We start from the raw sequence: 12,598 nt of genomic DNA on the forward strand, positions 1-12,598 counted from the left end.
GAGTCACCCCTTTACTTTCTCTTCATTACGCTAAAGAGATTCAGCTCCTTGAGTCTACCATTAGAAGGCATGTCTTTCAATCCTTTAATCATTCTCGGGGCTCTTTTCTTACTACAACGTTGACCAGAAACAATCAATTCAATGAACCATCTACGAATAACACCTCCTTAGTTTTCAACAAAATATGTTACGATACACTTCGAAAAAATTTATATATATCCAGCACACTAAGGTAGTTTTACTTAACTAATATAAACGTTTAAGTGTTTTTGTCCATTTTTATTTAATTCACATTTTCATCTAAGAGCATGAGACAATTCACAAAATGAGAGATTAATCTAGTAAATAAGAAATACATCATACACCATAGTAAAACATGTAAAAATTAAAGAATCTGATAAATGTAAAGTAAGCATATAATTGCTTACACTAGATTTATACACATTTACTTATCCTCCTGCTTAGCAAAAAAATTTAGTGTAAAGACTATATTTAGTTCATATTTTAATGGTTACCAACCAATAAGAATCAACATCTCTTTAGGAAGCTAATTAAAGAGTACAAATGCAAGATAAAGTTAATTCATCAATTTTTTTAAACTCAAGATTTCCTGCTTGAAAATTTAAATTATTAAAATGGGTGATTTGAATCAATCCACCCTGAAAATACAGTGGTAATATAACCACTTTCTCCTACTTGATGGGCCCTAATAGTTTGTTCCATCCTTAACTTCCAGGACATGGTATCAGATGCTGTGGGACTGGATAAAGCAATGGGATACAGGGACCCCTGAGTGCTCAGATGTTATGGTGAGGGGAGACATAACAGTATGTAGAGAGAGATGGTGGTCACCTTTAACATATTTACAAATACCTTTGTAAATCATTCACTTTACTGCCTTCCCAGATATTCTGGTACCCAGTATGTAGGAGGTGTTAACAGTGTTGCCTCTGCAAGTAGCAAAATTTTGTAATGGTGACTGCCCTTGATGAGGTAGCAGAGGGGGTGGGACTGTATTTATACATAAAAGAGGCCATGGATTCTAGTGAACAAGTAACATGACGAGATGATGAGGTGATGGGGGAAAGGAAAGTCAATTTAGTTGTATACCCCATGTAAGAGAAAAATAACGGATTCTCTGCTGAGAATAAGTGACAAGGGGCCTAGGATGTTCATCCTAGGGAGAGACTTGGGCCCTTTTTAAGACATAAAAGGAGGCTTTAAGGATTTATTTTCATAATAATAATTTAGGACTCATTTACCTGAGGGCCACCTAGTTAAACAGTAGGGTTATGACATCACCAACACTAGGGAAGCAGGATCTGACTGATCTAAAGCAGGGATTTTCTTTTCTCAGCCATTTCAAATTATTTTTTGTTAGTACCGATCAAAACACAAACACTTGGGATAAAAGGTCTCTTTGTACAAAATTCCCCACACCTCTAATTAAGTGGTGAGAAAGCTCCTTGACTACAGCTGAGCCCCTGCCCCCAGGGACACTCCAGAAAAACAAGACCTGACACTTTGGACAGTTTTAAAGTAAAGGCAGAAGATAAAGAAAAGCTTTTTAGAAAGCAGACAGGCTTCCAGGCTCTGAAATTGTCACAGAGAAGCAAAAAGAACATGGCACATTCTCTTGTGCTTTGTCCTGCAGCAGGGACACAGGGATCTTTCCTAACAGACAAAGAAACCCCCCTCATATCCCACACAGCCCATTGCTGGAGGCCAGTACAGTAGGAACACCCTTGCACATTTACCAGGATTGTCTAGTCTAGTTTGGAACCTCCCAAGAGGAGGCTTCCACTCTAGCTCACTGCAAAAGCATGGCCAAGTATAGTCCTTTGTTACAGGAAGGTACCGAGCCAGCCCTCCCTCCTTCCCCAGGATGTGACTCATCCCACCCCCACCCTGCACTAGAAAGGAGCGGTACCTGGAGTCCTGCAGAAGCCTGTCAGGTATTAGCATTCCTACTCCCAGGGATGCGGTGGACACCGGAGGACTGCAGGATGCAGTCACGTACACAGAGACGATAGCATCTGCTGCTGCTCTGACCTCCCTTCACAGGAAGACAGACATTAGGCAGCTCAGCAACCAACCTCCCACTGCTGCAGTGGGTTAGGGAGGAGGTGCAGCCAGGCTACAGAGAAACCATCAAGACTCTCCCGGGAGCACAAGAAGGCTGAACAATGCTGGAGAAAACCATCAGCATGGTGTGCCAAACCCACACAGGCTTCTGCCTCTGGGAGGCAGTGGAAATCCCAGCGAGCATAGCACAGCGCCAAGCTGTCACCATATACCAAGAGGGTCCTGCCCTACAGTTATCATCAAAGCTTCCTGCCTTGCTGTTCTCTGGAGTGGGATCCTAGAGACAGTACCTGGCTCAGAGTGCTGATGCCACCACCTTCTCCCTCTGCCCCCAACAGGTGACCAAGGATTTGCTGGGTTTCAGGGAGACATTCAGTCATCAACCCTGTTTGGAATCACTCATATCCACATTCTCAGTGTGAGCCCTGCCCTAGCCTCTCAGGCCAAACATGTGGAGCTTAAGGAACCCTCAAATTAGCAATAGCTCCCTCTGGCACTGCCGGGTTATTAGCTATTTGTAGAACAGTAGCACGTAGGGCCCTGCAGTGCTAGGCACTGTATACGCACAGAACAAGAGAGACAGACCCTGCCCAGAGTTCACAATCTGACTAGACAAGGTGGCCACACAATCACTGACAGGCTGACATCCACCAGACTGCCAGGAAGCACAGCTTGGCAGTTAGTTTTTGTTCCCAGCCGTCCTGCTCAAAGGTGCCCACCCTTCAGCCTGGTCCACCTGCACAAAAACAACCCCATTCATGGGGCAAAATGAGCAGGGTCATGCTGCCATTGGAACACTCCCTAAAATGGCTCCCTAGTCTGTGCTCTCTCCCCCAGCTACGTGGCCTGCAGCCTCAGGGTTCTGGCCCTGTCCTAGGTAGTCCCTAGGGAAAAGGGAAGGAGCCCAGCCCAATGCTCTCTTCACCCAGATTCTGCAGGGCATCAATAAGGAATATTATTCACCCTCTCCTGCTGAATGTTTGTTGTACCCACTTGTTGTGCCTTGTCTCAAAGTTATGTTTTCACCAGGATATAACTAACGTGCATTTGCCATCTCACTGCAGAATCCTAGTAAAGACAAGCCACTATAGTTTTACCGCGATGTAGCGCAGTGAGGGCAAACCAGGGCAGAGGTGCAGTGCTGACCTTACCTTGCTACATCACAGTAAACACTCCAGCATCTCAGCTCCGCTAGGGCTCCACAGAAACACAGCAAATGTTGGCTAGTGATCTCACTGTAAAACCCACCTTTTCTAGCAGTGAAGACATGGCCTAGCTAGACTGTCAGATCCTCAGGCTAGGGATTGACTGTGTACAGCGCTCTGCACAACAACTGCGTCTACCCCCAAAAAACACTTCCTCTCAGGACAGGCTCCCCCGCCCCCTTAGGGTGACCAGATCAGAGAGGCGAAATATCGGGACGCGGGGGGGGGGGGGGGGGGGGGGGCGGAGCCAAAAAATAAAAAAGCCGGTAGGGAGGAGAAAAAAAAAAAAAAAAAAGCACAAACAAGCGGGAAGTGCCTAGGCTGGTGCCAGTAAACAGCGGCCCCCGGGTCCCGGGATGCAACAACCCCCGCCCGGAGCCCGATGCCGCGGAGATGGGCACGGACAGGGGGAGCACCCCCGCCAAGTCCCTGCGCGGAGACCGTCCTGGGCTGGCCGCGGGCGCGCCAGCGTGTGGCAGCCCCTTCCCTGGCAGGCTTCAGCTCCCCGCGGGCCCGGGAGTGCAGAGCTGTAGCTACCTTCGCGCCACTGGGCTACACCCCGCTGGAGAAGCGGGACCTTGCCGCGGCCCCCAGGCCGGGACTCGCCCAAGCATCGCGGGACGGGATCGCCTCACCTAGGGTCGCACACCCAGCCAGGCATGCACTGCTCCCCCCGCCCTGCCCCCCGGAGGCAGACAGACTCTAATTATCCCCAGCACTGCGGCAGAGCCGCAGCCCGACCGGCCCTTCCAGCTGCTACTCCGCCTCTCCCTCGCCGCGTGTCAGGCAGAGGCATCTGCCTGGCACCCAGCGCCAACTACACCCCTCCGGGGCCGGAGCGCACGTGGCGGAGGTGAAGCCCCGAGGAACCAGAGTCCCCACGCGGACAGCTGCTGCCCCCCCACCCATGGGCGCGTAGGGAGCCGGTTCCCCAGGCTGGACCCGGGGCTGCCCCCCTGCAGGTACCCCCCCGCCCTCCTGCCTGCGATTGGGCCAGGGCCAGGCCGGACTCACCCCGCTGTCCCCGGGCCTCCTCCCTCCAGCGCTTGCCTGGGAGGGAGGAGGAATGCGGCGTGCTTCGGAAAGAGGCGGGGATTTGGGGAGGGATCCAATGGGGCAGTTGAGGGGGTGGGGCCAGGGCGAGGATTTGGGGAGCTATCCAATGGGGGAAGGAGGGGGCGGAGTTGGGGCGAGGGAGGGGGCGCGAGCCAGAGCGGAGGGCAAAAATTGCTTGTTTGTCCAGTGTCCCGACCAAACATTGGTCGGGACGCGGGACAAACGAGCAAATATCGGGACAGTCCCGACAAAATCGGGACGTCTGGTCACCCTACGCCCCCTGGCACTTTACCTTTTGTAAAGGGAAAATGCACACAGAGGGTAAGGAATCCGCCTGGCTCTCTGGGGCTAGGAGCTTTACTCATGCATCAGATGGGGCTGGTTTCCACTCAGTCTGGAGAGGAAACACCTAGTAATTTCTAAAGTACAAGGCAAGTCTCGTTACTGTGCCTCTGCCAAGCCAAAGGAACCTTTTCTTGATTAGGAGTAAATATTAACTCTGCCCTGCGCTTCTAAGGAAGCTCAAGTCCAGCCCCACCTGTACCTTACCCAGAGAGTTGCAGCTGCTCCAGCAATTAACAAGAGTTCAGAGTCCCTGTGAACAAACACACCCGTTGCTTAGAATTAAGGCTGTTACACTGGGTGGAAAGCAAGCAGCATTACTGTTAAAACCTAGGCCTTTGTTAATACAGATGTTAACAGGGAAGATGATACTCACCAGTTCATACAATCTCTGAAATAGAGGTTTATATGTTAAGTTGCACTATTTCCCAAACAAGCTTAATACCACATGCCTGCCCCTCTTCAACCTTCAGACCAGGAACTCTGACACCTGCCTATATTCCAGCATGGACTGCAAACCATCACCCCCCACAACTTTGCATGGCCACAGAGTATCCTCCAGTTCACCTACACATTACTAGCCAGATGTCAACACCCTGCCTCCATATGCAGAGCAAATGCCTCCACCACGCCCTTCTCAACTACCCACTACATCCAAAAGACCATAATTTCACAACCCATTCTCCAGACATTACCCAGAAACAACATCTACCCAGTCCCACTACACCTTTCCTATGCACCCTCTCATTCAAGTGGAAGTTCTTACCTTCCAGAGGGAGGCCACCTTCCACCAAACCTCTCTCTATGCATAGCATGCAGATCTGAATACCCTGCTCATTAAAGCAGACAGGTACCTTGGCACAGGGGAGAGAAGGGAGTCAGTATGGTCATCAAGTGGGTATTTTCATTTGCAGTCAGTTATTTCGAGAGAACTTCTGAGGTTGTGTTAACCCTGGTCATAAACATTATCAGAAGACAGAGGGGGGCATTGGGACCTAGACAGAGATGGAGCATCCCTGTTAGATGGATGGCTACATGGCACCAGAGCCAAGGGCTGGGAATTTTTAAAGCCTGCAGTATGATCTTACACAGATTTGTGGAGATTTTCACCCCCTCGTCCCATCCCTCCATGGAAAAAAGGGGACTCCATAGAGGTTTCACAAAATGAAACAACACCTCAGTACGTAATGCATAGGATTAATTCTTCAAACACAAACAGGCACACAAGGCCAAGTGCTGCACCATGCCACACTCCTGCAGACTTCGTAGTGTCCAGGATCAGCATGTACAGCGGTATTAGCTAACAACAGTTAACTGGCACTCAATTAACTTGAATTACAATGCTGACAAACCCAAAGAAGGCAGCTCTCTCAGTCAGCAAAACTTCTTACTCTGACAGCTAAGTTCCATCTCTGCTGTTCCCTCCCCAATCTCCCCTCTGGAAAGTATCCCCCCGCCCCATTTCAGAAATGCTTCCTCAACTATGGACCCATCCCAGAATAGCCCTGCCTTCTTCTGGGCAGCTCCTCATCAGGCCATCCACAGACTGCAGCCTCTAGTTTCTTCAGTGCTGGCCATGTTCCCCCATCCCTCTGCTGTGCAGAAGGAGCACAGCCAGTAGACATGCACCTCTGGAAGGGCAGAGCAGGGGTTTTACTAAAGGGGAGCAGTAGCTTAAGTGGGGGAACATGGCTGGGAAATATCAAGGAGGCAAAAATTGCAGTCCCTGAAAGCTACCCAAAGCTGGCTTCCAGCTAAGGCATTGCCATGCAGAAGCCTGGGGGTGGGGTTGATTTCAGGGACTCTCGGACAGCAAATAAGAGATTTGACTGACTGCTGTCAGAGTGGAGTATGTTGATTGTTCCATTATGTTGTGTCCACCCCGCCTCCCAATCAACCAAGTCTGCTCTGATTCAGTTGACCCGGATTCTTTCCCTTGTAAACACCGGGGGTAAGGTAACATGGATTGTTGCCTTCCTGACAATCAACGGAGCCTCAAAGTGCTCTTCAATCAGGAGGTCCAATTGTTGTAAATTTTCTACTAATTATTAGTTTAGACAAGTAGAGACAGCGTGTGAATCACCACACTTCAACTCTGCCCCAGCTTGAATTGAGGACTTTGCCTCCTACACAGGCCTGGACGCTCATCATGGGTTTCATACCCAGCTCTGCCTTCACTGATCATTAAGGCCTTTGCTAAGGCGCACACAAGGCAGGACAGGTGAAGGGCCTGGTTACTTTCATGCCTTTGCCAGACCCTCTTTGCCATCCTAGCACAGCACTGGCCAAGTGCCCCCTGCATAGGGTGACCAGACAGCAAGTGTGAAAAATCAGGACAGGGGTGGGGGTAATAGGTGCCTATAGAAGAAAAAGCCCCAAATATTAGGACTGTCCCTATAAAATAGGGACATCTGGTCACCCTATCCTTACTCCAAGTAGGAGTGTTTCCTCTTCCATTGGGACTTCATTCACAGGAGTGCCTGACCGCTAGGAAGCCTTCCCTCACAGTCACTACATCTTCCTTCTCTGCATCCCACAGCTCCTAGCCACATCCCCGCGATCCCAGAGCTGAGTGACGTGTCCGTGGCCAGGCAATGGGCCAGTGGCAGGGCTAAGAAGGGACTAGCCACAACCCCGCGATCCCAGAGCTGAGTGACGTGTCCGTGGCCAGGAATGGGCCAGTGGCAGGGCTAGGAAGGGACTAGCCACATCCCCGCGATCCCAGAGCAGAGTGATGTGTCCATGGCCAGGCAATGGGCCACTGGCAGGGCTAGGAAGGGACTAGCCACATCCCCGCGATCCCAGAGCCGAGTGATGCGTCCATAGCCAGGCAATGGGCCAGTGGCAGGGCTAGGAAGGGACTAGCCACAACCCCGCGATCCCAGAGCGGAGTGACGTGTCCGTGGCCAGGAATGGGCCAGTGGCAGGGCGAGGAAGGGACTAGCCACATCCCCGCGATCCCAGAGCGGAGTGACGTGTCCGTGGCCAGGAATGGGCCAGTGGCAGGGCTAGGAAGGGACTAGCCACATCCCCGCGATCCCAGAGCCGAGTGAAGTGTCCATGGCCAGGCAATGGGCCAGTGGCAGGGCTAGGAAGGGACTAGCCACAACCCCGCGATCCCAGAGCGGAGTGACGTGTCCGTGGCCAGGCAATGGGCCAGTAGCAGGGCTAGGAAGGGACTAGCCACAACCCCGCGATCCCAGAGCTGAGTGATGTGTCCGTGGCCAGGCAATGGGCCAGTGGCAGGGCGAGGAAGGGACTAGCCACATCCCCGCGATCCCAGAGCCGAGTGACACGTCCATAGCCAGGCAATGGGCCAGTGGCAGGGCGAGGAAGGGACTAGCGCCCAGCTCTCTGGAGTCCCAGCCCAGGGCCCTTTGCGTGGCAGAGCGATTGTCCCCATTCTTCTCTCTCCAATGCCTCACGCACCTTAACAGGGTCTTTCGCCTTCGGCCATGGCTGCCCAGGGCGCAGACGGTGTCGCACGGGACAGCCAGGGCTCTCCCCGGAGCGGAGTGGGGGAGTTTCTCCCCTGCCCCGGGCACCCAGCGGCACCTGTCAGCGGGCTGCTCGGGGCTGGGGCCGGGGCCGGCGGGGCTCGCTCGGGATATGACCTCACCCCCTGCCCAGCGGCGGCCTCTGCCAACTCCCTCCCCCGCCCCAGAGCGGCCGGCAGCGCCAGCGCCTCCGCGGGACCGGGCGCGCCAGCTCCGCCCGGACCCGCCCCCCGCCGGTGCCAGGGCCCCCAGGCCTGTCACCGCCCCCGGCCCGCGGCTGGCCCGGGCGAGCCCGCCCGGGAGCGAGCCGCTCGGGGCAGGCCGGCAGCAGCCCGGGGGAGGGGGCGGGGACCCGGCTTGCCGGGCGCGGGCCGCCAGTTCCCGGCGGGGGCGGGGGCAAGGGCCGCCTCACTCACCCCTCACTCGGCGGGGCCCGCTGGCTCCGACCGTCCCCTCAGCGCAGCCGGGCCGGTCCCTTTAAATCCAGGTCGTTCGCCTCAGCCCGGCGGCCGCTTCCCACAATGCCCCGCGGGGAGGCGGGGGTTCCCGTGGGGCACGTAACGTGCCCTAGCAACCGCCCCGCCCCCCGCCCTGCCAGGCCGTTCTGACAGGCCCCCCCTCAGCCGCGCGAAGGCTGGGCCCGTCCGTTGGGCGCGCGCCCCGCTGCGCTGGGGGCCGGGTAACCGCGCGCGCGCGCGCGCGGCCTGGTGCAGAGCCGCTCCCTGCGGGCGGGGCGCGCGCTGTGGGGATGCGCTGGTCCCTTGCCCTGGTGAGAGCCCGGCCAGGGCGAGGACCAGCTGGGCTGCCAGCTCCCTGGGGTCCTGAGGCCTGGCCACGCGGCCCTCGGGCAGGGGCGCTGGTGGGGGGTGTCTAGTGGGGGTCCTGGGAACCAAACTGTGACCCCTGCGTATGATGGAAACCCCTGCAAGCCAGGGAGTGCGGAGCCCCCCAGTGCCAGCACTGGTGCTGCCGGGGTGATGTGTAACGGGGTGCAGCAAGCCACATAACATAGTTTGTGGGAAATAGGTCTCGTCAAACACACTCAAGGGGGGGTCTTGCTGAAGAGACAACAGACCCGGAGGACGGTACCCCTGGTGTGGACGGCGCTGATGGAAGTCCAAACGCGTCCTCTGATTGAGTCTCACGTGACACGGGTTTAAAATAAAGCACTATCTGTGAGGAATGTCGCTTCTATTGAATGGATTGAAAGCTGGCTGACTGATAGATCTCCAGAAGAAATTGTGAAGGAATCATTTCTAGGGGGTACCACGCAGATCTGTTCTAGGCCTCATACTGCTTCATATTTTTATCAAAAAGAACAGGAGTAGTTGTGGCACCTGAGAGACTAACAAATGTAATTGAGCATAAGCTTTCGTGGGCTACAGCCCACTTCTTCGGATGCATATAGAGTGGAACATATATTGAGGAGATATATATATATACACATACAGAGAGCATGAACAGGTGGGGAGTTGTCTTACCAGCTCTGAGAGGCCAATTAAGTAAGTGGGGAAAAAATTTTTTGAAGTGATAATCAAGATAGCCCAGTACAGACAGTTTGATAAGAAGTGTGAGAGTACTTACATGGGGAGATAGATTCAATGTTTGTAATGGCTCAGCCATTCCCAGTCTCTATTTAAGCCTAAATTTATTGTATCTAATTTGCATATCAATTCAAGCCCAGCAGTTTCTTATTGGAGTCTGTTTTTGAAGCTTTTTTGTTGCAAAATTGCCACCCGCAGGTCTGTCATTGAGTGACCAGACAGGTTAAAATGTTCTCCTACTGGTTTTTGAATGTTATGATTCCTGATGTCAGATTTGTGTCCATTTATTCTTTTGCGTAGAGACTGTCCGGTTTGGCCAATATACATGGCAGAGGGGCATTGCTGACACATGATGGCATATATCACATTGTTAGATGTGCAGGTGAACGAGCCCCTGATGGCGTGGCTGATGTGATTAGGTCCTATGATGATATCACTTGAATAGATATGTGGGCAGAGCTGGCATCGGGCTTTGTTGCAAGGATAGGTTTCTGGGTCAGTGTTTTTGTTCAGTGATGTGTGGTTGCTGGTGAGTATTTGCTTCAGGTTGGGGGGGTTGTCTGTAAGCGAGGACAGGTCTGTCTCCCAAGATCTGTGAGAGTGAGGGATCATCTTTCAGGATAGGTTGTAGATCTTTGATGATGCGCTGAAGAGGTTTTAGTTGGGGGCTGAAGGTGACAGCTAGTGGTGTTCTGTTATTTTCTTTGTTGGGCCTGTCTTGTAGGAGGTGACTTCTGGGTACTCGTCTGGCTCTGTCAATCTGTTTTTTTCACTTCAGCAGGTGTGTATTGTAGTTTTAAGAATGCTTGATAGAGATCTTGTAGGTGCTTGTCTCTGTTTGAGGGATTGGAGCAAATGCAGTTGTATCTTAGAGCTTGGCTGTAGACAATGGATCGTGTGGTGTGTCCTGGATGGAAGCTGGAGGCATGTAGGTAAGTATAGGTTTCAGAGTAGCAGCCGTGTTAGTCTGTATCCGCAAAAAGAAGAACAGGAGTACTTGTGGCACCTAGTACTCCTGTTCTTCTTTTTGTAGGTAAGTATAGTAGTCAGTAGGTTTCCGGTATAGGGTGGTATTTATGTGACCATCGCTTATTAGCACAGTAGTGTCCAGGAAATGGACCGCTTGTGTGAATTGATCTAGGCTGAGGTTGATGGTGGGATGGAAATTATTGAAATCATGGTGGAATTCCTCAAGGGCTTCTTTTTCATGGGTCCAGATGATGAAGATGTCATCAATGTAGCGTAAGTAGAGTAGGGGCATTAGAACAATGCTTCCTTAGCTCTCGTCCCCTAAGCCAGACATAAAAATGTTGGCATACTGTGGGGCCATGCGGGTACCCATAGCAGTGCCGCTGACTTGAAGGTATACATTGTCCCCAAATGTGAAATAGTTGTGGGTGAGGACAAAGTCACAAAGTTCAGCCATCAGGTTAGCTGTGACATTATCGGGGATACTGTTCCTGATAGCTTGTAGTCCATCTTTGTGTGGAATATTGGTGTAGAGGGCTTCTACATCCATAGTGGCCAGGATGGTGTTTTCTGGAAGATCATCGATGGATTGTAGTTTCCTCAGGAAGTCAGTGGTGTCTCGAAGATAGCTGGGAGTGTAGGGCCTGAGGAGAGAGTCCACATAGCCAGACAATCCTGATGTTAGGGTGCCAATGCCTGAGATGATGAGGCATCCAGGATTTCCAGGTTTATGGATTTGGGTAGCAAATAAAATACCCCTGGTCGGGGTTCTAGGCATGTGTCTGTACAGATTTGTTCCTGTGCTTTGTCAGGGAGTTTTTTTAGCAGATGGTGTAGTTTCTTTAGGTAATCCTCAGTGGGATCAGAGGATAATGGCCTGTAGAATGTGGTGTTAGAGAGCTGTCTAGCAGCCTCTTGGTCATATTCCAATTTATTCATGATGATGACAGCACCTCCTTTGTCAGCTTTTTTGATTATGATGTCAGAGTTATTTCTGAGGCTGTAGATAGCGTTGTGTTCAGCATGACTGAGGTTATGGGGCAAGTGATGTTGCTTTTCCACAATTTCAGCCTTTGCACGTTGACGGAAGCACTCTATGTAGAAGTCTGTTGTTTCGACCGTCCGGAGGAGTCCACGCAGAATCCTTTTTTTGTTGTTGTGCTGGTAGGGAGGATTCTGTGGGTTAGTATGCTGTTCAGAGGTATGTTGGAAATATTCTTTGAGTCGGAGACGTTGAAAGTAGGATTCTAGGTCACCGCAGAACTGTATCACGTTCGTGGGTCTGGAGGGACAAAAGGAGAGGCCCCGAGATAGGACAGACTCTTCTGCTGGGCTAAGAGTATAGCTGGAAAGATTAATAATATTGTTGGGTGGGTTAAGGGAACTACTGTAGTGGCTCCTTGTGGCATGTAGCAGTTTAGTATCCTTTTTCCTTTGTAGAGAGGCAAAGTTTGTGTTGTAAATGGCTTGTCTAGTTTCCGAAAGTAAATATAAAAGCAGTGCTGATGAAATGTGCAGATGACACCAATGCTGTCAGAATGGTATATAATTATAAGAACAGGGCAGTCATACAGAGACATCAGGGTCACTTGGTAACTTGGGCCCATTCAAACAAAATGTGTTTAATACAAGACAAATACGAGGCCTAGGAAAAAATAAAGTAGGTCATACTTACAATATGGGGACTTTATCTATAATGCAGTGACCCTGAAAAGGACTTCAGGATTATGACAGATAACGAGCTCAGCATGAACTCCCTATGTGATGCTATGGCTAAAAGAGCCAACACAATCCTTGGATGTATAAGCGGGAGAACATCAAGTAGAAAGGGCATCACCTCTGGTTACAGCACTGGTGGGCACATTACCAGATACTGTGTCCTGTTCTGCCATCTACACAC

General features: G+C 51.6%; 1 protein-coding gene across 17 annotated transcripts in view; it reads right to left on the bottom strand.

Moving 5' to 3' along the window:
• KLC4 (kinesin light chain 4) overlaps nucleotides 1-8,850 on the bottom strand; it is a 51,895-nt gene extending 43,045 nt beyond the window's left edge. For 2 of the 17 annotated variants that reach the window (XM_024104172.3, XM_024104173.3), the window contains exon 1: nucleotides 8,602-8,817. The gene's annotated coding sequence lies outside the window, so the exon portion shown is untranslated. Of the gene's footprint in view, nucleotides 1-4,895; nucleotides 4,942-5,454; nucleotides 5,543-8,117; nucleotides 8,328-8,601 lie in introns of those variants that run through there. The other 15 variants (XM_065589871.1, XM_065589874.1, XM_042852773.2 and 12 more) reach the window with 14 other exon arrangements.
• Between the last annotated feature and the right edge of the window lie 3,748 nt (nucleotides 8,851-12,598).

Source organism: Chrysemys picta, chromosome 3 (genome assembly GCF_011386835.1).
Source record: "Chrysemys picta bellii isolate R12L10 chromosome 3, ASM1138683v2, whole genome shotgun sequence".
Classification (NCBI taxonomy): Eukaryota; Metazoa; Chordata; order Testudines; family Emydidae; genus Chrysemys; species Chrysemys picta.